At 37.2% G+C, this 25,154-nt stretch overlaps 1 protein-coding gene across 10 annotated transcripts in view; it reads left to right on the top strand.

Annotated features, from left to right (window-relative positions):
- Window positions 1–2,942: 2,942 nt before the first annotated feature.
- LOC121913699 (relaxin-3 receptor 1-like) overlaps window positions 2,943–25,154 on the top strand; it is a 64,573-nt gene continuing 42,361 nt past the window's right edge. For 3 of the 10 annotated variants that reach the window (XR_006100357.1, XM_042436455.1, XM_042436454.1), the window contains exons 1-2: window positions 2,943–3,048; window positions 3,136–3,310. The gene's annotated coding sequence lies outside the window, so the exon portion shown is untranslated. Of the gene's footprint in view, window positions 3,049–3,135; window positions 3,311–5,326; window positions 5,399–12,639; window positions 12,871–14,884; window positions 14,977–19,239; window positions 19,724–23,943; window positions 24,336–25,154 lie in introns of those variants that run through there. The other 7 variants (XR_006100350.1, XR_006100356.1, XR_006100354.1 and 4 more) reach the window with 7 other exon arrangements.

Here is a 25,154-nt window from a genome sequence, read left to right as displayed (position 1 = left end):
CGTATGTGTGAACACCCCGTTAAAGATGATCCCACTTGCTGGAGATTTATGACGGTACACTAATTCATGTGTTATGGAGATGTGTTCAAACTCAGGAATTTTGGACATTGATACATAATTGTATCCAGGCAATCATTGATCAGGAGATCCCCTTCTGCCCATGATTATTTATGCTAGGAGATCCTTCCGCTCTGATAGATAAAATTCCTTCTATGCTTTGCAAATGGATTTAGACGGCCATTATGCTTGGCAGGAGATTTCTGGTGCAACAGCGGAAGTCAATGCATTGCTTACAGATTGGCATATGTTGATTATCAGAGTGGCTGCAAATGAAAAAGCAACCTTTTCCTTGATGGGTAGATTAGACGAGTATGAAATGGGGAACTTTTCTTAATTATGTTCATAGATCATAAAGATATATTTGTAGCTCAGTCTCATGTGACACCAAAGTGTTACTTACATAGCTATGTACTTTTTTTGATCCCCTGATTTATTTATGTTATTATTTTTCTTTTCTTTCTCATCTCATTTTAATGTATGTGTTTGATGATCAACCTTCTATTTGTGGGTTGAAAGTCAATAAAATGTAAATTGCCAAAAAAAAAAAAAAAAGCTAAGCTAAGCAGCGGCTGACTCTAGCTTCATGTTTACACTATAAATGTGAGAGTGGTATCGATCTTCTCAATTCTTGGCAAGAAAGCAACTAAGAGGATTTCCCCAAACTATTCCTTTAAGGTTGCATCCACTCAATATATGTGAAACTGCTATGAAGTATAGCAGCGCTGAGGGGAAAAAAAAGGTACCATCATATTTGTAAAGGATGCAAACACTTTATGGTATATTTTTGGAACAAAACTCAAAAGTAGCGGCATCGAGGGAAAAAATGGCAAAAACTCTGACAGTGACAGTTACATTTATGGACTGTATAAACATGCATGAAATTGACGAAAAAAAGGGATGGCAGCTTCATCAAAAATAATTCATCCCAGAATACAAGTCTGCTACATTGGATTAACCGCTGGTCACAAATGAAACACAGACTTCATCAACTTTCTAGCAATTTGTACTGACAGCTGATAACCCCTCAAACATCCCAGCAAACATTAACCCTGCCTCTCAAAATGATAGACTGTATTATGTTCTAATCTTCCCTCAAATACTTGATAAGAAAGGCTAATTTGAGTGCTGATGGAGTTGAGAATACAGCTGAAGCTCAAGAATAGATACAGATATCGTATCATAATCACAAAGAGCCTTGACTGCACACATTTAGAAGCAAATTGGTCTCTTCACAAGTCCAATCACAGTTTTAGAGAGTTGATGCCGGCAGATTGAATTCTCTCAAAATTGGCATGGCAATGTCACAGATGCCACTTCAAATGAGGTTTGAACATATATTCATTCTGAAGCTCATTGGCTTATGTTAATCCTTTCCATTTGCCACTTGTCAGAGGCAAGTGTCATTTAGCATTGCCATCATTGCCTTTCGTCTTTCAGCCTTTCAGTAACTCACATAAGACGTGTCAGTCTTTCAATCAGGGCGAGAGGTTTCAGATCAGCTTAAACTTTTCTGGCCATTGATTAGATTATAAATTATGCCACAAATGTATCCAATTTGGTGAAATATGAATGCTTTTTTTGAATGATTTATTGCTCAGAAGTTGAGCATGTGTGGATGTTTACAAATCCATTTGGCACTGATGGACTGGGTCCTCCACACAGATATAATAAGCAGCGTACATGCCACGAGGCAAATGTAGCCGCGCAACTGAGCATCCTTTGTTCTCACTAGCCTACGGTTAAAAATGTGCATTAACACGTTGTCTCACCACAGTGGAGGCAAATCTACTCTCTGATTTGAACTGGAGAGATACTTTTAGGAACTACTGTTTCCAAGGTCAAGAATGAACACAACTTTTAAGCCAACATGAATGAGAAGTCCTTAAAGTGTTCAGAAAAATTGGAAATTTGAACAATTTGAACTCCATCTCTGATGAAGATCATGGCTGTGTCTAAAATTACTCCCACTCTCACTTATTCATTACGACCTATATTATAGACCTTCAATAATTTACTCTGAAATGAGGAGTAAAATGAGATTTTACACTTATGAATGTTCATTATTTTGCATCATCACTGACAGGTGGAGTGTTGAAGGTCTATAATTTACTTTTTTCTTTCTATTGTGGGAATTTTTGAGGGCATTGATGCATAAATTTCATACTCAGAAATTGGACACTCAAATAAAACGTTGGACAGTAAATATAGTGCACTGTGTAGTAAACAGGAAGTGATTTTGGTCACAGCCTGTGGGATATGGTCAAAATTTCCACAACAGCTGCTAAATAGACCTTGAGGTGACGATGCTTTGTTAGCGGCTGTTTCCAAAGTCAAGAATGAACTTTGAAGTCCAATTTTTAGGACAACATGGATGAGAAATCCTTCAAGTGCTCAGAAAAATAACAACCGGGCAACTCCATCTGCGGATGAAGATCATGTGATATGATCAAAAGCTCCAGAACAGCTACTAAAAAGATCTTGAGGTGAGATTGTTTTGTTTGATAATCTGTCTCTTGTCATAACATCCCACCTCATCCGACTGGCTCTTTATTCCCATCATGACACTTATTGTACAGTCCATTCAACCTAAAAACATCAGATAGACATCAAACAACATGAACACACAGTGAAACAACGACATGTAGATTTTGGAGTATTTTATTATTATTATTTGTGTTGTTTTTTTTTGTTTTTTGTTTTAACATTCAAATATTTTTATCAAATTTCTATGTTAGTAGCCTGCAACTGAAAAATGAACATGAAACATGAAGGGAAAATGAAAATGTCTCTTCTCAACTTTGAATGTAGTGAGGCCTCTCTGAGCTGGTTCAGGCAGATAATTAGCATAAGCTACACTCACATGTGACAAACTCTCCTGGTTGCAGCATATATCCAACGCACCTTCTGCAGTACAAGGCGGTCTATTTAAACACGTCAAAGCCCCACCCACTCTTTTACCACGCCGCTCACCTGCTGAACTGCATGCAGGTGTGTTAAATCTGCTGTGAAGCTGCTGCAAACATTTGTTATTTCTGCTGCATCTTTTTTTTCATAAACAATCTTCCCTGCCAACAGTGTGATCATGTCGCTTTGGTGGAGGAAATATTCCAGTTTTCTTCTGCCTGATCGTTTGCCAGATCAGCTGATAGCATCAAACACACTTAAAGGGAGTTTTCCTGTCCTGCTGTTGCAGTCTGGGACCACAGAAGATCCATCCAATGGGATTTACTCTACTGATCACCTCAACAAGGTTAGTGTGTGCTGCTTGTGTTTACTGTACATGTACATGCATGGCTGTGTTCGGTCGATACAGTAACATTTAACAGTGTAGCCTACGTTGTCTGATTGTGTTGTCTTTGGCTTCTGCTGGCTGATTATTTCTGCTCTTGTGCTTCTTTTTGGCTGCTATGTGCAATATTTGCTTTGATAATACAGCAATTGTGAATTATTTCCTCATGGTGCTTATTTAACTTTTGGTTGTTTTTTCTTGGCCTTCATGCTGTTGATTTGTAGTGGTGAAATGAGAACTCACATCTGAGCATTCATTATTGAATATTCACATTTTATTGGCTTTTTTTTGGTGTGTGACATATTTCTTCTGCTTGGTTACTGTTGTTGTCTTGGAGTTTTTCTGGTTGCACTTCATTTTACAGTACACTAATAAGACGTAATAAGCCATACTTTGTATCAAATTAGACAAAAACTAGAAATATTTTCTTTATTAGACAGTAAACAAACACAGTTATACACTAATTAGACACCATACACCTAAATCAGCTGTAATTAGAAACTGCATATAATGCCATATTAGTCCCAAAATATAATATACTTAGACACTAGTATACAAAATTATACTCTAATTAGAAACCAAATAGGAGATCCTCATACACTATTAGACACCATTTTACAAGATCATAGTCTAATTAGAAATCAATACAATGCCATATCAGATCCAAAATATGCTACAGTTAGATGCTATTTTATCATTACTACCAAATGATGCTGTTATTAGACACCACATTTAATGCTACCAACATGGGCCTGTGATAGCTTAATTAGACAACAGAGGCTGTAATTAGATTAATTTAATGCCATTTTATATCGGGCATAGCCTTTAAAATAGTCAAGACAAAACACTGAGAGCTCAGAGGACAATACATTTATTTGTACCTTTTATTCAACATAGTTTCACTTTCTTAGAGGGTCATTTGTGGTCAAGTTGTTGAAAACTTAGGGGCTACATCAAAAAAGTGACATGTTGCTATCATTTTTGCCATTAATAGTGGTTTAAAATATATTTTAATGATTCACTTTTGGGCAATGACTATACATATTTATCTATTTTACAGAGCTGCTGGCACAGTATTTGCTTGTTTACTCTCCAGCAGCAGCTCAGTCTGTGCTGGGGTTTAGTGGTCACCAGTCACTCACTGAAAGACAAAACTCACTGCTACAGAGATGCTAAAGAGATGGATGTAGTCCAATAGCAAACACAGGTAGCAGGATGAAGTAAACCATTAACTTCATTTCCCAAATTCTCACTTAGTTTAGTACACGCAACGGGACTTGCCCCCTCCAAGCTCCCTGGGATCTGCGCCCATGTTTTTATAGGTAGTAATACAAAGCCTAATAAATGCTTCCTCAACGCTCTATTCCCTCCCATACCAGTCAAGACATCAGACCATTTAATGCCATATCACTATCCAACCCCGGTAACATTAGGCTATGGAAGCTGCCTTGTTTCCCACTGTTACACCCTTAATTAGACTTTCTTAGAGGATAATTTGCGACACATTACAACAGAACTGCACTGTAAACTAAAGTGAAATCACATATCTGCTACTTTCCTTCTTTGGTTGGTCCTGTACAATCAGCAGAGTATCCTGGATATTTTGGGTCTAATACGACATTATATGAAGTTTCTAATTACAGCATAATTTAGGTGTGTGGTGTGAAAAGGGTATAACTGTGTTTGTTTACTGTCTAATAAAGAACATATTATTTCCAGTTTTTGTCTAATTTGATACAAAGTATGGCTTATTACGTCTTATAAGTGTACTATAAAATAAAGGGCGACCAGTTTTCTAATGCAATTAAGTCTCCAGTAGATGGTAAAATGGTTTATTGGCTCTTGGGATGTAAACATGACTGTGATCTTGCAAACAGTCCTTTTACAAAGGATAATTATTTACCTGTACTGTAATATTGATTGACTGGCAAACCTGAACTTTTACTCCTCTTTACTGTGCTTGTTTTCTACCTACAGATTCTCTTCTTTTCTCTATGCATACCTCATGTTCAGCAAAGCATAAATATATCACCCAAAGCATGGACCATATCTCAGCTTGCTTGATTATTACTCTCTATATCATAACTACATCTAACTGATGAGCCTGTTCCTGTTCTATGCTTCACGCTGCTGCTACACTCATTGCCAACCTTGAGCTAATATCCACATATTAATGGTCATCTGCTGCGTATTTATAGTTTATTAAGCTCATAATGATGTGCTGCATATTTGATGTGTCTTAGCCTGCTGCTGCTGCTCTGTCAGGTACATTGCTGGGTTAAGATTTTTCTCAGTTCACTAGATAGTATATTCTTCTCTACAGTCGGAGGTGGTTTGTTGGCAACATGGCTTCTAGATAAAACTGTAGCAGATAACATACTGTATAATAGCTGGTGTTGGACTGTGTTTAATGCTTAATCTAATGTTTTATTGTGGTTAATCTCTGATCTCTTCTGTGCTGCGCTCTGCTGTATTTATGATTAATTTTTTAACATGTATAAATATTAACTTTGTATATTCTCTGTAGTCACATTATAAGTCTGTTCCATGTGAGTTCAAAGAGGCCACCTTCTACCAGTAACTTATAATACAAACACATAATGCTTCTTTTTTTTAAATATACCCTGTAACAGCCAATCCACCGTGCATACATACACAGTACAAAACTTAAACTGGGTGCAAGTACAACAGACTCTTAACGCAACCTCTCAAATCCACTAGGACTGCTATCTGAGTCATCTAATACACACAGTCCATCTCAACTGTTCTTCCTTTCCAAGTGCAAAAGTAGTGGCTGCCAAATTTTTCAAACTTTTGAAGCTTGTCCTTGAGGATATATCTGATCCTCAGCCATTGTTTGAGTTATGGCACTTCCTTCTTTTTCCAAAACATCAGTATGAGTTTGTTTTGAATTAATAATGCTGTAAAACAGCAAGTGTCGTTGCCCCACTTGCAGCTTCCTTACATCCTCAGAAGTTCCAACAGTTATTCAGATAGGATCTGGACTAATATGAATGTTGAGCACCTTTGAAAAAACACTAAATATTTGGTTCCAGTACTTGTATTTGAAGGCATGATTATGAAGTAAATCTGCATCAGACAAATTACACTTCTAACACACTGGAAGTACCTCCTGGAAATATTTTGTCTAACTTTACCAGGGCTGCAAGAAACGATTATTTTCATTATCGATTAATCTTACGATTATTTTCTCAATTAATCGATTAGTCTATAATCAAATGTTGAAAATGTTAACTACTGTTTCTCAAAGCCCAACATGCAACCTGAGATGTCTTGTTTTGTCCCGACCAACAGTCTTCAGCCCAAAGATATTAAGTTTACAACCATAGAAGACTAGAGAAACCAGAAAATATTCTCATTTAAGAAACTGGAGCCAGAGAAGTTTAGCTTTTTTCTTTTTTAAATGACTCAAAGCGATTAATCTAAAAGTGGTTGCCAATTAATTTTCTTATTGGTTGCAGCTCTAAACTTTACACTTGAGTAGTGCAATCTATGTAGAATCTTTAATTGTATTAGAAAATGTCGAGCATTGAAGGAACAAGAACTGACATATTTCAACGCCTAGTCACATATCCCCCAGTATCTTTATGCCTAACTCCTTTTCCCAGCCTTTTCTAATACCCTCTGTTGCTGTGTGACAAAAATCCTGTAGTGCATATACAAAACCCCATGTTCTGACCCTGTATACAGTTGTAAGCAGGTGTCTAGTTTGACAGGCTGTTGTGTTCTTACAGTATGTCTTAACTGAAGATGCCTGAAAAAGTGATTAGTTGATAATCTATATGTCTCCTGAGGCTGCTGAAGCAATGCGAATGACCCTCCTATATATAAAACTGCTACCTGTTTTCTTACCTAAAGGTAGAGCCGTCTGTTATCTTATTCACTGATGTATTGCTTCCTTATTTGCAGTTTCTTTTGTATCTGTAATGGCCTTTTTAATTCATGTCAGTGCTCTCTAACCACAAAGATTCACTCATGAAAACTGGTGTTGCTTCAACACCACAAACCATCCAAACAATGAAGGCTTCAGCAATCCTCACATTTTCAGACTGATGCATTTTTTGGGTCAATCTTTTGTAGCTGCCTGTTAAATGTCCATAAAGGTTTTCACAAACATGATGAATTTTGGGTCAGATTGAACATAAAACAAAACCTTCATAAAACTTTAGAGAGGTAAACTTTACAATGATTTATTTTGCTCTTCTCTCAACAGACACACAACCAATGATCATATTTTCTACTATTACAAACATTTCCATGTTATTATAACACTAATTGGTAAAATCTGATCTTGTTTATCCAGTCTACTCAGTGAAAAATCTTCCTATTTCCATGTTTTCATTGGCTGCCTCACACACTGAATCCGCTCCTCACTTCCCTTGAGGAGCATTGTGGGCAGGTCATATGATCTCACTCCCCCTCATCATCTTCCCTTTGATGAACAAATGAGAAGTCCTGCGCCCTTTGAAGCATTTTTGTGCGGCGCGTTCAGGCAATTAACGCGTACGTGAAAAGGCAGAGCGGGAATAGATGAGAAACGATGACGAGGACGCGGAGAGGAAACGAGAAGAGTCAGAGTGGAGGGACAGAAGAGGGAGAGACGGGTTTCAAGCTTCATCACCTCTTTCCAGGTGTCTCTGCCCGCATGATTTCATCTGTGAACTGCAATCAACTTCCTTAATGAAATAAGTAATTAACATATTATAATTGTGCTACAGTTTGATTTGACAGAAATCATTTTCCATATCTAATACTATGCTAATTTAATCTGTTCCTCCCTCGCCAACATGACCTTTTGTGATTAAGTTTCATGGCAGATTTCTTCAGTGTGCCTGTGTATGTGTGTAGGAGGGATTTATTTTAGTGACTGAAAAGAGCAGATTTTACTATTTTACTACTGATAGTGGAAAAAATAACTGTTTTGTGGAGACGACGCGGGAAATGAGGTGGCTGAATTTATATTCTGTACATTGAATAAGTGTCTTCTTCACTGAATGTAAGAAATCAAAAGGTTGGATTAGTTTGAGGTCTGCTGGGTCGGTATCATTGCAAAACTGTGACTTAATTAAGGGAGAAATATCAGGCATTCCTGTTATTTTTATACCATTATGATATCGGATGTCTATGTTAAACATGAAAAAGTCAAAAGTCCAAAACTTGAGGTGAATGTATGTAAAAATGTTCCCTGAAAGTCAAAAGCCAGGGCTTCAGCCTGCTCTGAACGCTCTGTTTGCAAAATTACCTCCACTTCCTCCTCGTGATGACACCAGATTGTTGGCACGTGCCCACAAACGAACGTCCATTCCAAGGCTTTTGTTGCTAAGGTCGTTGTCCACTCGCATATTTCAGATCGGATTCAGGCCTTAACATGTGCAGATGTATTTGAGAAGTTGCGGTTTCAAGTAAAGAATGAGAAAAAGAAATGAAATCCAACTACTACTGTTTGTTTATGTAGCCTCCTGCCTGCTGGAAGTCTGCAGATGGGCAGCTTCCAGGAGCCGGCCAATCAGAACAGAGTGGGCTCATAAGGAGACAGGAGCTAAAATGGCCTGTTTCTGACAGAGGCTGAACTGAGGGGCTGCATAAAGGGCCAGTGCAAGATTAAGAGTTTTTTGAACTGTAAATCATGCAAAGATATTCCAGAAAGTGCAAAAAAATGTTTTTAAATGTGAAGGCAGTGTTGGGCTTTTACAGTGAAACAAAGTGTTGACAACGCCACTCTGGATTTGCTAATGTACAAAAACTCATACTGCATCTGCACACCCTCTGTATTTTTATAATGCAAAAGCCCTATAATGTTTCTGGCCCTTTATTATAGGATTTTCATTTTTAACCTTCCACTTGAGTGCCTTGAATGGAATTGTTTATGCCACAACCTACACATAGTATGATAAGCATGCTAGAGAAGCGCATCTCAGTAATAAACAACATATAACATCCTATTAACAACAACCTTTAAGCGACTTGAGAGCAACACCATGGTGAAGCTACATTCTTTAGCAAGCTGTTATGACTAGTTATGAAACAAGACTGCAAATTTTCTGCTCCCAGGTCAAGATATGGATAAAATTTGAGTTGATCCATCCATTAGCTATCGTCCAGAACAATAAACATTCACAAGGCTTCCCAGTTGTTGCAGAAATGTCAAAACAAATATTAAACCTAAAGAACAAGATTTCCTCATTCCAACAAAATCAAAACCACAAGTTGAAATCTGACTATTCCTGAGATATTTGTGAGGTTTCCAGAGATCTGAGTCCCCCCACCTCTTTCAGTACACTCCTCCTGGCTGAGAACCAAACTCATCAGACTCTGTTCTCTCCAAGAAAACAAGCTGCCTTTAGCTATCAACACACTAGCAATCACGCTCAAGAGAGACTGCAGTTATGATGATCACATGAGACTCCAGCTATCATGATCACAAGTTTTTATGTTTGGGAGATTTCTGCCTCCAGAAAAGAGGAAAATAAATATCATTTTACGTAATTATAAAAGGTCAAGCAGGAGGGATGTAGGAAGTGGGGAGGAAGTAATCAGAGCAGCTGTCTGGCGTTAGGAGGACTGACAGAATATGTGCCAGCCGGTAACGAGACAGCGTATTTCAGAGCTTCTTGTTTTTGCTGTGTGATGGCTCCGAGGCCTCAGGGTGCGCTGACAACATTACCATACTCTTCACCTCCTATACACAATACTTGTGTCATCATCGCCTTGGTGTGGCGTCGCCCATTTGAGACTTGACACTGTTGCTATTCTAGAGTGTCACTTACGGTTTCAGGCATGAGCTTATTAGTTCAATCAGACTCGGTATGGATGCTTAGTGTGTGTCAACTTTGCAAAATCTCCTTGTGTGGCTCTTACGGTTTGGTGTAAAATTTTATTTCTTAGAGTAGAAGGTGTTTCACAGCGCTCACGGTGACAGATCTGAGAGGAGACTTTGAATTCACTGTTCCTGTTGTTTTGGGAAAGTACTGCATTTTTAGGAAAACATGGTTAAAAGAAGATGCAGATAATATTAAATCCTCTGCTGTTGTCGTGTGCAGTTGCAGTGTCCGTTTCGATTTTGATTTGTGTCTGCTTAGCGTCGTTCCTCTGGGGTTTCCTTTGCTGCCAGAATTTCCTTTCATCTTCTCTTTTCCTCACTTCCCACTCTTCTGCAGGTGATTGTGTTATTGAGTCAGTCACACCACAATCACCACCTGGCTATTGATTCTCATGTGAATACGACTAAGCCAAACAACTGAGGTGAAAATAGATTTGTTTTGTGACTAACAGGCAATCAACTCGTATCTGAAAGCACAAGATATATATTTTTTATTTATTAACAGTGAAAACAGCCTGTTTTTTCTTTAAAAAAAAGTGCATTTCATTTTTATTTGCTACCTGTAGCATAATTTATCATGAATCATTTACTTTGAATGTATCTACAATATGTATCAACCTGCCTATTAAACAACTGAAATATCAAACAAAACTATTTTTCCTTTAAAAATAGTTTGATGATTAATATTCTATGTGGTTTTTTTCAAAGAACAGAAGTTCAAACAAAGCTGCACAATTATTTAGCAAAAAGATGAATTGGAGCGCAGAGTACAAAGTAGACCTCTACTTCCTTCATCCCTCCAGGATAGTGGAGGCTGTCCTGCTCTTCTTATTCACCACATATAGAGCAAGACTGATATGACAGAAATGAAAGAAGATTTTAGCTGCTTGCCTCTGCTGTTAAACATTTCCAACGTTTTGTCTACTCGCTGTGGGTGACAAAATTATATCCAGCACACCAAACAAACCATCAAGAGATGCACAAAGTAATGGTGACAAAAAGCCCTTGGTGTCCATGATAGATTTGATATGATAGGGCTGCAACTAGTAGTTGTTTTCATAGTTGATTAATATCAGTTATTTTCTCAAAAGGTTTATAAAATTTCAAAAATTTGTGAAAAATGTCCATCAGAATCCCCCAGAGTTGAAGTTGACATCTTTACACATCTTGTTTGGTTCAACCAATAGTGTAAAACCCAACGATATTCCATTTGTAATGATATGAAACAGAGAAATGTAGGAAATTCTCACATTTTGAGAAGCTGGAACCAGCCAATAGTTTGGTGTCATGCTTTAAAAATAACATAAACAATGACTCAGACACTTTTTCAGATTAACTAATGAATCAACATATTTTCAACACTAGACAGGAGCCTATGTTTACATGAGAGAATTTAATATGTACATTGTAATCTTCAGTTCAAAATTTGGGAATCACTGCATATTTTCTTCAGTTTCCTTTCTCTAAAACAGTTTTTTTCGCATTGTTGCCGCAGCAGCACAGCAGTTTTTTTTCAGAAGGTTCTGTTTATTTTAATCAATCACTGCAAAACTTGAAAACTATGACAGCTAAAACTTGATATTACTTGCTTTAAACAGTTTATTTTGATGCATGGTGATACAGACATGGTGTATGAAACATTGCCTCCATTATCCTGACTGTATTTTAAATTCACATTATTGGCAATGTCAAAAAGACCAGTACAAGCCAACCAGCCAATCAGCATTTGTCTGAGTAGAATGTGTTTCTCCTGCCAACTGTTAATGTGCCTGTTTGTCTATTTTACTCCATCACATTGGTGGACATATTAGCAATTTATTAATTAAAAATCATTATGGACACCAGATGTAAGTTAAAACAAAATGCATTTATGCTTTTGTCTCTTCTTTGTCAAAAACATCAACATCATATGATAATACTGATAAAACGGAAACAGACGTTATGCTCTGATGGATCCACGTAGTTTCTCTGATGCGTCAAAACAGAGAACTGTTAATATCTTCACATTCACAAGTTGAATGTGTTGTCATCGATCAAACAAGGTATTCACATCAGTGACAACATGTTAAAAACATCTGGCATGTGAGTGATCAAGATAACAAAGTGTGTTTCTGAATATGCAGCACATACTGTAAGCACGCATTTACATTAATGCTGGGTATCGTTTGAATTTTATCGATTCCGGTTCTCATCAATTCCCAGTTTCAATTCCAATATGGTAAAAATAAGAGATCAAATGTTAGATAACAAAATATCTTTATTCTTTTAAGCGTTTACTTTGACTTTAATTGTTTCATTAAAATAAGTCTTTTTAACCAAACATTCACAAAGTAAATGCACACAATAAAAATATATGATCCACAGTCAGTACATACATTTTCTTGTGGATATTGTGGTATTTGACACTTCTTAGTTTCCTCTTTGGTAATCTTTCCCTTTGTTGCCAAAGAGAACGGTGTGTCGCAGCTTGGTGTTCCTGGCACTGCTGGAGGTGCTAGTGAGGTTCTAGCGCTGGCTGATGACACACTCGGGCTAGGAGACCATCAAACACTGGACATTATTTCAGATCGACGCCATGCTGCCTTAAAAGTTTGATGTTTAAATTTGATGTTTAACCTGACTTGCAGCTAATTAGCTTCCCACATGCATTGCATTTTGCTTTGTCATTTTCTTTAATAAAGTGAAGCCACACTTTTGAAAGTTTACTGTGGTCCATCTTTCACTTCTGAGGTGAAGTTAGCCATGCATGCTAATATCTAAACAAATCAACACGTTGTTACGTTGATGCATGACATAGACAGGTCCTGGCAGATATGTAGCTTTTGTTAGCAATAATAAAGTGTTATCGTGATTAGGAACCAATAAGGAGAACCGAAATTCTAATTTTTTCTTGGCATTTTGGATTCGGTTCTAATTTGGAACCAGATTTTGGTTCCCAACCCTACATACACCGCATAAATACTGAATAAGAGGAATTATAATTTCAATTTTGCAGAACAATAACAACCTGACAAATATGTTTTCAGTAGGGCTGCAACTAACAATTATTCTCATTAATCGATTAATCGTTTATAAAAATAGTTGGTGATTAATCTAATAGTTGGCAACTATTTGATTAATCACTTAATTGTTGCAGCTCATCCACAGAAATACCCATCTTCACTCCCAAAAATCTGAGTATCCACATACACTGTAGTTGAAAATGACTTGATTTGTTTTTTAAAATAATTTTCAGGCTGTAATTAATAATCAGCTACCATATTAAAAACCAAATCAATAATATACTTTTTATTATAACACGCACAGTATATTCAGATTGAAAAGTCGCTTTTTCTTCACTTTTCAACCACTTTCTTGTTATCGCAGGCAGCTCCAGTGCAGGTATTCTCGCTCTACTCAGTATGTGTGTGTGTGTGTGTGTGTACATATTTGTTTGTGTCTGCAAGGAGAAAAGAGCTTAAGGTTGGCATGACACAAGCTTGTTATTCTACCCAGCACTCAATCACACAGCAGCCCCATGAAAAGAGAATAATGCTGGAGAATCATCCTCCTTGGCACTTTCTTCTTCCTCGACCTCTGAGTCTCTCTCTCTCTTTTCCCCTGCAGTGTGTGTGAGTGGTATCCATCTGTCAGTTGTCAGTGCCAGGGAGTGATACAGAGAGCTGTCACTTCTCGTCAGCCCGCATTGGTGAGGCCTTACTCGGGGCCAGAGGAAATGTGTGTGTGTGTGTGTGTGTGTGTGTGTGTATGTGTGTGTTTGTGTGAGGGCTGAGGGCTGAGAAGGAAAAAATGGAGAGAGAGAGAGAGAGAGAAGCAGAAGGAAGGGAAGGGTATTCAGCGGGCAGTAAAGCAATTAAACTGGAGACAAAGAAAGAAAGATGGAGAGTGATTGGAACCAGTGCAGGACTGTAAATATCACATTACCTAAATATGTTCAGCACTGTATCACTATTCACAGGACATGAAGTCATGTATGACCGTGACCTTTATCAGCCTCTGTTGGTGACCAGCAGGAATTGCAACGACATTTAGAGAACTTGTCTCCTCCTGTGAAAGTGTATCGACCAGCATCCAACCTCAAAAAATACAACCAGAACGCTCCGAACAAGATAAAACATCTTTTCAAAGGTTTTCAGTCCAATGCAGGTTCTGCGACTGTTTAATTACTTAAGCAACAGATCAAAAAGCTTGTGAGGTTTAAACCATAGTTATACATATTTAAATATAAATCTGTGCACAAGATGCTACTCACAAGCTCCTCAAAGCAAGAGACAGTGAGACATAAACAGCTAAAAATAAAATGCAACCAATCACACCACTATCCTAATCATTCCTAGCTCTTCAGTGAAAACCAGATAAAGTATCAATAGGCCTAAAGAAAGTGATAATACACTTATTGCATGCCAGATCAATATTTATCTGAAATCATTTTATAAAATTTAATCTTTCTAAACAGCTTTGTACCAAATGCTTGTGTGCTTATTCTTTTTTTCACATGTCAAACTTAACTTTTTGGAAGATATCGCAAGTAAATCATAGTTATGCTCCCATTAAGAGTGAAAACAAACATGTTAGTCTAAAAGAACGTAATATTGATCATATGAGGGAGGCTCTATCGTACCATTTCAAGTTATTTATTTTGCACCCTGACGTCAGCAAGTGTTTCTTCACCTCTCTCCCTCTCGGCCTTTCAGATGGAGCGACCTTCAGGAACATTGAAATGACAAGCATGACGGGTCCTGTGTAGTGGTGAGGGATCCAAGAGCCGAGCCTCAGGGGCCTCGCTGTGAGAAACGTTTCTTTCACTTTATCTTTCATCTCCCAGAAGAGTCATTTCGAAAAACTCGATAAAGAAACAAAGATGATCTGGAGCCACTACAGCTTTTGGTATTGTTAGAAAAACTGTTTTAAACCGATCGTATTGATTTTCAGTTGAACATAGAGTGTGTGTGTCAGTAAGAAAGAGAGAGAAATGAGTATATTTAGGCTGCAACTGAAGCATCTCCCCTGTAAGAGAAAAATACTTGTGTTGTCTTTTCTCTGTATGTCCTTTTTTTTTTTTTTTTTTTCTTTGTCAAATTAGGATGACTAATTTGGCAACATGATTGCCACCTTCAGCAACGCTATAATTCAGAACGGAGCTATTATGGCGAACATTTCAGGAGAAAAATGTTCACATTCCAGCAAAAGTGCAGACTCAGCAGTTTATGAATCATTTGGTAACACTGCATGAACACAGTCAGAGCACCTGAGTTTTACAGCCAGGACAGTGATAAATAACGCACATCAGCGGAGAAATGTCAGTGTATTGTGCCACACTTTGAAATAGCATTTAATTACAAAGTCAAGAGGCCTTTTTTTGTAGAAAATATACAGTAGATACTTTTTTCTAAAGTAAGTTAAAGTAGATGTTTTGATAGATTGTGTAATGTGAGATGCCAGCGTGGTCTCTTTTTTTTTTTAACGCAGTTTACAGTTTAACTGCCAGTTTATTTGCTACCAAACACACACAGGCTCACATTTTTCTTCATCGTGGTTTGCTCACACCACATCATCAGTTAGCTTCATCACTTACTGAAGTTTATATCCATGAAAATGTCTTTATTGTCAAACATTAAAAGTTCATTTTTGACCTTGAAAACAGTAGTTTGACATTAAAAAAATTTGAATTTGAGGTTAAATTACTAGTGTCCGCAGTTGTGGGAGTTAGCACACTGATGAAAACAGTGAGATGCAGTTGAAAGCTCCATAAAAAGCTATAGATAGATTCAGTTGGAATACACACATACAGTATACATACATTTTTAAGAGGATTCGTACATGTTGAGACTAAATGTTATGATAGAGAGCAGTATAGATGAAAATGAATAATAAGCTGTTTTTAAAAGACCAAAGAGCATTTAAAACCGAACGTTGACCTCTCCTTCTGGTTCATATATGAACACTTCTAATCTTATAGCCTGTGGTACTGCATATTCCGTTTTAACATTTCTCTGATCTAAGCATGTCTGAGTGTGTGTGTGTGTCTTGTGTGTGTGTGTGCGTCTGGAAACATGACATTAGCAGGATAAATAAAAATAAAATGCTGCTTTGAGACAAGAAAAACATTGCACACCTTTAAGAAAACTCTCTTCAAAGCCTCACCACCAAAGCCAGAAATTCCTTCCTGAGGCATCAGTGAAATCAAATGCAACAAACATCGCACTTATGCTCCTGTTTAGTTACTCAAATGTTGTTTTTTTTCTGCCAAAAAGGAGCTCCAGCAGGGGATGGAACACGCTATCAAAAAAAAAGTTTCAACGCACAAATACACCCCCTCTGTAAGAATTTATCTTTTTTTCTTTCTAATCTCGGCACGTTCAAGGCAGACACATGCAGAGTTTGGTTTTCGGCAGTGTGGATTTGTCACAAAAGGGTGGCAAATTGTGACAAATTACTCTTAGTTTACCTCTTGTTTGTTGGGTTGCACAACAAAAATGCATCTAAGATTTGGTTTAATTATAGTTTTGCTAACGCAAGTTAAAACAGGTTAATTTAATCCAGTGCTGTGTTTCAAAATGAAGATTAAACCACTGATTAGTAAACTTTATCTTAACGATTTAAGGAAAAGTAGATCACAATCATCCTAAAATATACAGTGGAATCAAAAATATCACAAATCAAATGTTCTCAAACTACAGATTGCCCTGCTCAACGAGCTTTTGTAAGACTTGTCAGACTTTGCAGAGTTTGTTAGTGTTGGTAGGAAAATGTTCACATATGCTCGTGGTGATTGTTTGTGGATGGCAGAGGTTTTTACAGCCTGTTTCTGACGATGCACGCCACCCAGGAGAGAGAGGAAGAGATGCGAGGAGCTCTTGCCCTACATAGATGTCCCCGTGGGAAGGGTTGAGAATCTTTGATTCGCTTTGAGTAGGCATTTTGTCATGTTTTATATCGTTCAACTAATAATACACAAGTCCTTGACTAAAGACTTGGACTCCCTCTGGACTTCTGCTCTACATGGGCAGCAATTGTTTGTCTATGACGTACTCCTCCATCTCTTCCCACATCGGCAATTACCTAATGCACTGTTTACTGCCTAAACATGTAAATTTAGCAGACATTAGGAATATCTGATGCTCGTGTGAATAACATTTTTAGATATTATCATGAGAAATTCAGTGATATTTACTCTTTAAATGCCACATTTTAGACAATATCTCTTGTTTTTGGCTAGTTGTTCTCAAACCAGTGTCAGTAGAAATGACACTGATTCCCAGCAGTGATGATTACTTTTGTGGACAAAAGCAAAGACACAAGCTGAAATCTTAGAAATAATCTACTGTTATAATGATGTTTGGAACAATAGACAGAAATATTGAAACAATAGACAGAAATATTATGATAGTGTTAACAGTTGTGTAACATAATCCTTTTTTCCCTCAATACATTTGTCTAAAATACTAAACATCCTGACACGTGACTATCAAAGTGCACATTTATCATCTGATAAATGTTGCATCATGCCGATAAGTTAAGCAAGAGCGGATTCTCCTGCAAATCAATACAAGCAACACATTCCTGCCTTAAACTAATTAAGACACATTTTAGGGACTACAAATATGAACATACTATCCTGCAGGCAGGCGAATCCTTTCCAACGGCAACAGTTTTGCCCGCAGCTGTCTCGCTGCCTCTCAAGCATTTTAAAAGGTGAGCGAAGGGGGAGTTTTATTGTTAAGTGGGCTTGGACACAGTAAAGAGCCAAGAGCTGGTGTTTAACAGGACTATTAACAGCGAGATGGGAGATCGATACAGCAAGGTAGGGAGGAGGCGCATCTCTGTCACTGTGATGTGTTATTAGTGCTCCACAGTGGAGGGATCTGGCTTCTCTCCAGTTCCTGGGCCTTGTCGTGTACTTTGCTCCATAGCAATTAAACCAAAACCCCCTCTTTCCACTTGGTGCTACAGATTCAAAGCCTGTAAATAACCATTTCATAAATTACAAAAGCATTAACAAGTGTTGGCGCGCTGTGAGATCTTTGACATAACAAATAATACCTTTACCTCCGAGATTTATTTTGACAATATCTTCCCTCTCAGTCTTTTTAACAACCAAGGCTGTGATACCTTCAAGGTCTTTGATAATGCAGATAGACACTCTCTCATATTCTTATCCATAGTCAGGCTACTTTATTTGGGATAGATGTTACTGCTTCCCCTCTTTTAGTTCCTTAAAGTGCCAAATGATGCATAACCAATGCATCTCTGCTCAGGGGTTCCCTCGAGGTGGAATAATGAGATAGAGGGTTTGTTGTGGAGCCTGAAATGTAGTAAATATTGTCTTAAAGAAATGATAAGTGCCACATGAAGCTGGATAATATCCACAGATCCAAATGTGAGTGTTAGGGTTAGAAGTGCCCGCTCCTGAGCTGTTTTATTGACTGGTTAAAGTGACTTAGAAGGATAAAATTACTGAAAATGTATTTTCTTTAGGTCTTATATATAGTGCTCCAAATTGTGGTGACCAGCTGTTTAATCTTCTGAGATTCCTGCATGATAGCAAGTCAGGAGAATGAATGTCAGCACGTCGTCGTCCTGACATTTTTTATGAATTCAGCTTCCAACTGAGTCAGTAGTGCACAATACAAACTTATAGAGCTGAAATTGTCAGTTTTAAAGCTTCTTTTTAAAAAAAAATCAGAATAATCAAGTGTGTTTAGGGGACCAAGTAGCACTTCATAAAAATGCAAAGGCACTGCAACAAAATTGTCACAGCACAAGGAAAAGCAGACAGTTAAGTAGGATTATGTGAGGATCTCTGTATGCAAAATATAAAAATAAACAATTTTGAATCTATTGTTCTTACATATTCATTATCTAGAAATTGTCTCTAATTTGATTCCATTTATAGCCGTGGTACGTGATAGTAGCTGTAGTACACATACGATATTCGGCTTTTTTCAATGTCAAATGTCGCATTTCAAACTCAACACTCTTCACAATTTTCTTTTGTCCCTGACTTTAAGGACTTCTTGCAAACTGGTTTATTTTCTTACCTTTACAGGAACTGCTGAAGGAGGCATAATAAGTCATGTGTAGGAAGATGGTGAATTACACAACATCACAGTTCAAGAACATGAACATGAAATTAATTTCCAAACCAGTTTAAGCTCACCTCAGGTCACTGAGACCCTGGCATCTTCACAGCACAACGTGAGCGCAACTACGCACTTTAATTATATTGTGTTTACACAGTCATGATGTCACTTACGTATTTTAAACCCTATGTAATTATTTTCAAAAGGGGACAATAGATGTGGTGATGTCTTGTGAAACGATATGTTGTATTCAGGTTCATTTTTTCACATATTTTAAGATTACCTTTCAGATATTTTCATGTATTGGACACAAATGCATTATTAGAAGAGGCTATAATATGGAGAAAGTTACCAGCCTTATGATTAAATACATGTTTTTTTTGTTTTCACGTGTTGAAAGTTGATGTATTTGCTTTTTATGATAAACAAAGAGTTTTCTTTGCAACTGAAAGACTGAGAGAAGAATAATTATTGCTCTGATGGGTAAAACCCAAGGTATTACCCCCATGTTAGATAATATTTCACTCTATTTCCCTACGTTTATATGAGAGGAAACATCAAGAAGAGCTGGAGAGCAAAAACAACACAAGACTTGTTTCATTTGAGGAAAACACCCAAAGATGTACAATACAACATATTGTGTGATTTTTATGGACAACACAACTGTGCCGTTATACTTAGTATAGTGTCCAGTATGCTGCCTTTGGGTTTCCCCTACTAAATAGTCCGACACACAATGAAGGTAGGTATTTACTGTCCTCTTACTTTCACATGTTTTCTGACACTATCTGCACTGTCAGCTATAAAATAAAGGCAACATCTTCCAAAAAACAATGTTTACAAAAGTAAATAAAATAAGAAAATTGAGGATACAATACTACAAACAGATTTTACATTTTAAAGGATAAGACTAGTGATATTCAATATTTCTCTTAATGACAACAAATCCCATGAAGACCAAAACCGACAATGAATTTATCCTACTAATAAGTATCAGCTTATTAGCCTTTTCTTCTTTGCCATCGAGCTGCATTGTTGTCCAAAACCATTAAACACACACATCAGTGAGGCACATTGTTGCACTGAGACATTTTTCTTTGTTGCGATGAACGTGGGCACTGTAGTTTATTTTTGTTCAATCCCACAAACACCGTCTGCTGCTGTAAATGCTCACTACAGCACTAAATGTGTATTAATCTAAAGAGTAAATAGTCCCCAACAAATGACCTGGTTACACCTATTTGAGTAATGTTTGCTAAAAACTACAGTGCCTAGCTATTTTAGAACATTAATCTAGCCTTTATAAAAATGAAAAAATACATATACTTAACAAAAAATTTACTTAACCTTTATAGCTCTTCTTTGTCCAACATGTTGGTTACTACAATAACTGGTGTTAAACTTTAATCCTCAACAAATCCTCCAAATTAAACGACCAAATACATCATTTGACCACGTGCACTCCTGAATGACACATAGGAGCGTTTTCTAATATGGCGCCCCCTATCAGCAGTAATTGGTAGGACAACATCATTTGTCTGTGCTTTTCAAAACCGTTACAAATCAGATCAATAGGTGACCTTTGTCATCATGGCTTCAATTATAACAACAAGGTTAAGGTTAGGGGACAATTGTAGTTATGTTTTTAAAAAAAACTGTCCTGACTCACTTTTGGAAATGTGAAACTTGTGGTTGGAAATGGGGAAACAAACAGTGGCTTCTTGTGACAAGGTTCACTGTTGAGTTATATCCTCCAACCACCTCCGAATGATTGTCAACATATACATACGTAATCTCAACTACGCCACTGCTCCAGATCGTATTTACTATGGCTGCTACTATATGTCCTATTTACGACCTATTGTGTCGTTTTTCTTGGGAGGACAGTCTCTTTATCCCAGATGGCTACATAAGAAACCAGCAGGACTTGATCCAAAGAGGAACTAGTCAGTTAAATCATCTGAAATACAATATGAGTGTAGTATACATTTAGGTCAAATGTTAGACTTTACAAGAAGACAAAATATCAAACTGAGAACAGATTTTTTTGGAAAATAAGGTTCACAAGGTAAGTCAATCATACTTGAACATCTAATGGCTCAACTTCAGAGCATCTGAAGGGATTAAAATGACATTATTTTAGGAATCTTTGTCACTAAATTGCATCATACTGACATTTGCCAACAGACTGTGAATGACAACATGTTGTTGATGGATGCTGGAGACAACTGTGTGGGATTGATATCTGTGGGACATTGAGCCTTTTAAGGCAAGCTATCACTATTTTAATGGATTCATCAGACTGCATTTTGTGTGTGTGTGTGTGTGAGGCTGGGATCTATTTGTCAAAATGTAAGGTTGTAACATGATTTTAACCTCGCAGTAGTTATACAACAAATCATTGTATTTTGTCTGTTTGTTGTTGGTGTTTTACCATATTAAAGCTGTGGACATTGATTTTTTTTCTTCTTCCTTAAAAGTGTGTTGTAACTAAGTGTGCAGTTACTGTTGGAGTTTGTCCTCCAGATGTCTCTGTGAACTCCAGATGCTCTCAAACGCTGTCTCATACAATCATCCTTCTTCATTCCCACTAACAATTAGGTAATGAAATATTGATTTTTAGTTAGATTCATATTGATGCTATTAGCTTTGCATTGATAAATCACTGATGCTGGGAGCCAGACCAGGAAGACATTACTGTGTGTTAATCTGATGGATATGCCTTCTTTTTCCTGCCTGTCTCTCTCTACCTGGACTCTCATCCTCCATCTTCAGTGTTTAGTGCAGGTCCGCAATGATGGTTGAACCAACTTCTTTTTCATTATATTTGAGGTCTGATTCTTGGTTGTAAATTGAGGATTCAGTTGTTGATTTCAATTAAACTTTAAAAGTGTTTATATATATATATAAATATAAATTTTAATTGCAATGTTTGAAGAAGAGAGTGAACTACGGTTAGTGGAAGAGAACATATCTAGGAGAGAAAAACAAATAATCTCTTCATAAGCTTATATTTATCCTCAATTTCCCCCCCCCAAAATATTGCAAATATAAAAGATTTTAAAAAATGAAACAAAAAATTTAAAAAATCATTTGGCATTTAGTGGATGCAGCTTACAGCACACTGTTGCAGGTGGGAATCACATCTCTGACCTTGGCAACTTTAATGGCATACTGTACTTGTTCAGGTATACACGAAAACATTTCTATTCACCTCCTGTGGCTGTTGGGAAATCTCCTTATCACCATTGTCCACCTGTCTGAGGCAGCGCTCGGTATTTTAGCCTGCTGTCTAGTCATTACTGTCACAGTGGGGTCTCAGTGTAAGACTGAGACACTACAGAACAATGTAAGGCCTTTAAACAATTTAAATCTACTTTTATATGCAAAATGCATGCTCAACTAAAACTAATATAAAAATGTATATTCAAAGATCTTTGAATATACTTAATATAAAAAAAGTGTGGCCTTTTAATACAAAGCAATGTCTACTTGTGACCCCCCATCACAGTGCGCGTGTGTTTGTGTTGTGAACAGTTAAGTGTTTTTTTTTACCTGCTCAAAGTTTCTTTTTAATAACTTTCAGAGGCCTGAAGAGGTCAAATTTGATTTGAGTATTTTGCATGAAAACAAAAAAGGAGATCAAAGTTTTAAAAATAAAGAACTTTGTGTAGCAGAATTTTGTTTTTCTTATCTCCTGGTAATAATCTCCATCATTTTTCATCTCACGACCACTTGTGCATGCGTCCACATACTAATAAGTATCAGCTTATTAGCCTTTTCTTCTGTGCCATAGAACTGCATTGTTGTCCAAAAACTATTAAACACACACATCAATGAGGCACATTGTTGCACTGACTTTTAAACAATTTTTTTTTACATGTTACAGAAATAATAATAATAATGATTCCACCCAAGTCTTAAACCTAAACTAGTTTCAACTTTTCTTATCCTAAAGCAGGAAGAGCCATAGTCAGAAATTTAAAAAAAAAAATACTGTGGTCATATGTCCAAATTCCTCCAACAGAGCCCCACCCATACTTAAGATTTTTTATCAAGCCACAGAAACCCTGTACAATGTTCTCTCTCTTTTTTTTAAAATCCCAAAATCTCACAATTTGTTCATTTATTAGTCTGGTGATGTACAATTTCTGTAATCCCCCTTCATTATATATTTCCCCGACATTATGTGGTTTCTTTAATTTTATTTCAGTTAATGTATTCTTTGCTTTCAAATTTCATTAAAAAATGGTAGAATTAGCCTTTAAAAAAACAATGTGTTATATACAGTATGTGTAGTCATAGATTGCAAACTTCCAAACCCCCAAATTTCCAGTAATATCACAGAGGGCATGACCTCAGTGTCTTCAATGTTAGCAGTGGCTTCTTTTCACTTTAACATTTACTGAAATGAAATTTTAATCCTAACTTAACTACTAAACCTGGTTTCTATCCCTGAACCGACTTAAAAAGTAAAAAAAACACCTCTCAAAATAAAGTCACTTTCCAAGAATTGCAGAGTCTAAAGCTCAGACTGGTTCTCATAAGGACAACAGTACAGGAACACCAACACACACACACACACACACACACACATACATACATACAGTATGTCCTGACAGCTGTCACTCCAATCAGCCACCAGTCCATCTCTCCTCTCTGCTCAACAGCAGCCAGGCGTTTCCCTGTCAGACAACATATGCCACCGCATTTCTCCTGCTCCGAGCCGGCTGACATTATCTACTCCCAGACCCTGTGGCCGGCACAACTCTCAGCCCTCTCGCTGCCTGGTGGCACCGTGAACATGATCTCTGATGTCTCTCAGGCAGCTAACTGATGCTGTCACTGCACCAAGATATAACACGACCCACTGACAAACACAATGTGACAAGGACATACAGGCAGTGTGTACACAGACACACATACACACAGTCTCACATGAACTCATGCCTTGTTGCTGTGCTAGACAACAGTTGCTGCAAATACAACCTTTATTTCAGTATTTATTTTCTCTTCTGGGTTTAACCAACCTCATAAGATCAGCTGCACATACTGTACATTGACGGTGTCATAAAAATATTACAATTCAAACTCTTTCTTGTGACTTTGTGATTTATATTGTCATTACATATGGTAAATTATATCCACTTGAAACTTCAAAGTTTAAATGCTTAGTTACCTGTGGATTCAGTTTGAAATGTACTCTACATAATGTCTCCATCCTGCCTGCAGGCTGCTAACAGTCTGACAATGGAAAATAGGCCTCATTCATAATTTGAAGCTTGGTTTTCGTGCTCATTCAAGCAGTACTCAGGAGGAAGCTTATACAGGAAGTGTCAGGTCACTCATTGTTTTTGGTAAGGTTTAAGAAAAAGAGTAGAAGAAACATAATGCCACATCAGGTTGTCATATAGCAAGCAAGTAATGTAACCAGGAGGAGTGGAATTTGTAACAAAGCAGCTTTGTTATTGCTTGACATTGCCTGCCACCTGCTGGTAGAAACTGTAAACTACAGCAAGTGTGAGGTTAAATATTTAGCTCTGATGTGCCATTTTGTCACAAAGCATAGCCTGAAGATAAAAACTATATTTACATAATGTAAATTTGTACAAATACTCCTGATGGATTCTATACAGAAAAGTTTATAATTGTCAACAAGGCTTGCTTATGTTGGTGGTTTCCAACCTTTTTGGCTTGTGACCCCTTAAATCATATGGTATAGTTGGTGATTTTCTATCTTTTTCTTATTGTTAAATGGAGAGTATTGTGTGTGTGTGTGTGTATCCAAAGCCTGATATATCTATATGTGCTGTAGACCTCCGTTGTTGTCCAAAAACTATTAAAAACACATCAATCAGCCACACTGTTGTGCTGGGTGACA

The sequence above is a fragment of the Thunnus maccoyii genome, chromosome 15 (assembly GCF_910596095.1).
Source record: "Thunnus maccoyii chromosome 15, fThuMac1.1, whole genome shotgun sequence".
In the NCBI taxonomy this organism is placed as follows: Eukaryota; Metazoa; Chordata; class Actinopteri; order Scombriformes; family Scombridae; genus Thunnus; species Thunnus maccoyii.
The sequence above is the reverse complement of the archived record's forward strand: the minus strand, read 5'-3'. Positions and strand labels throughout refer to the sequence as shown.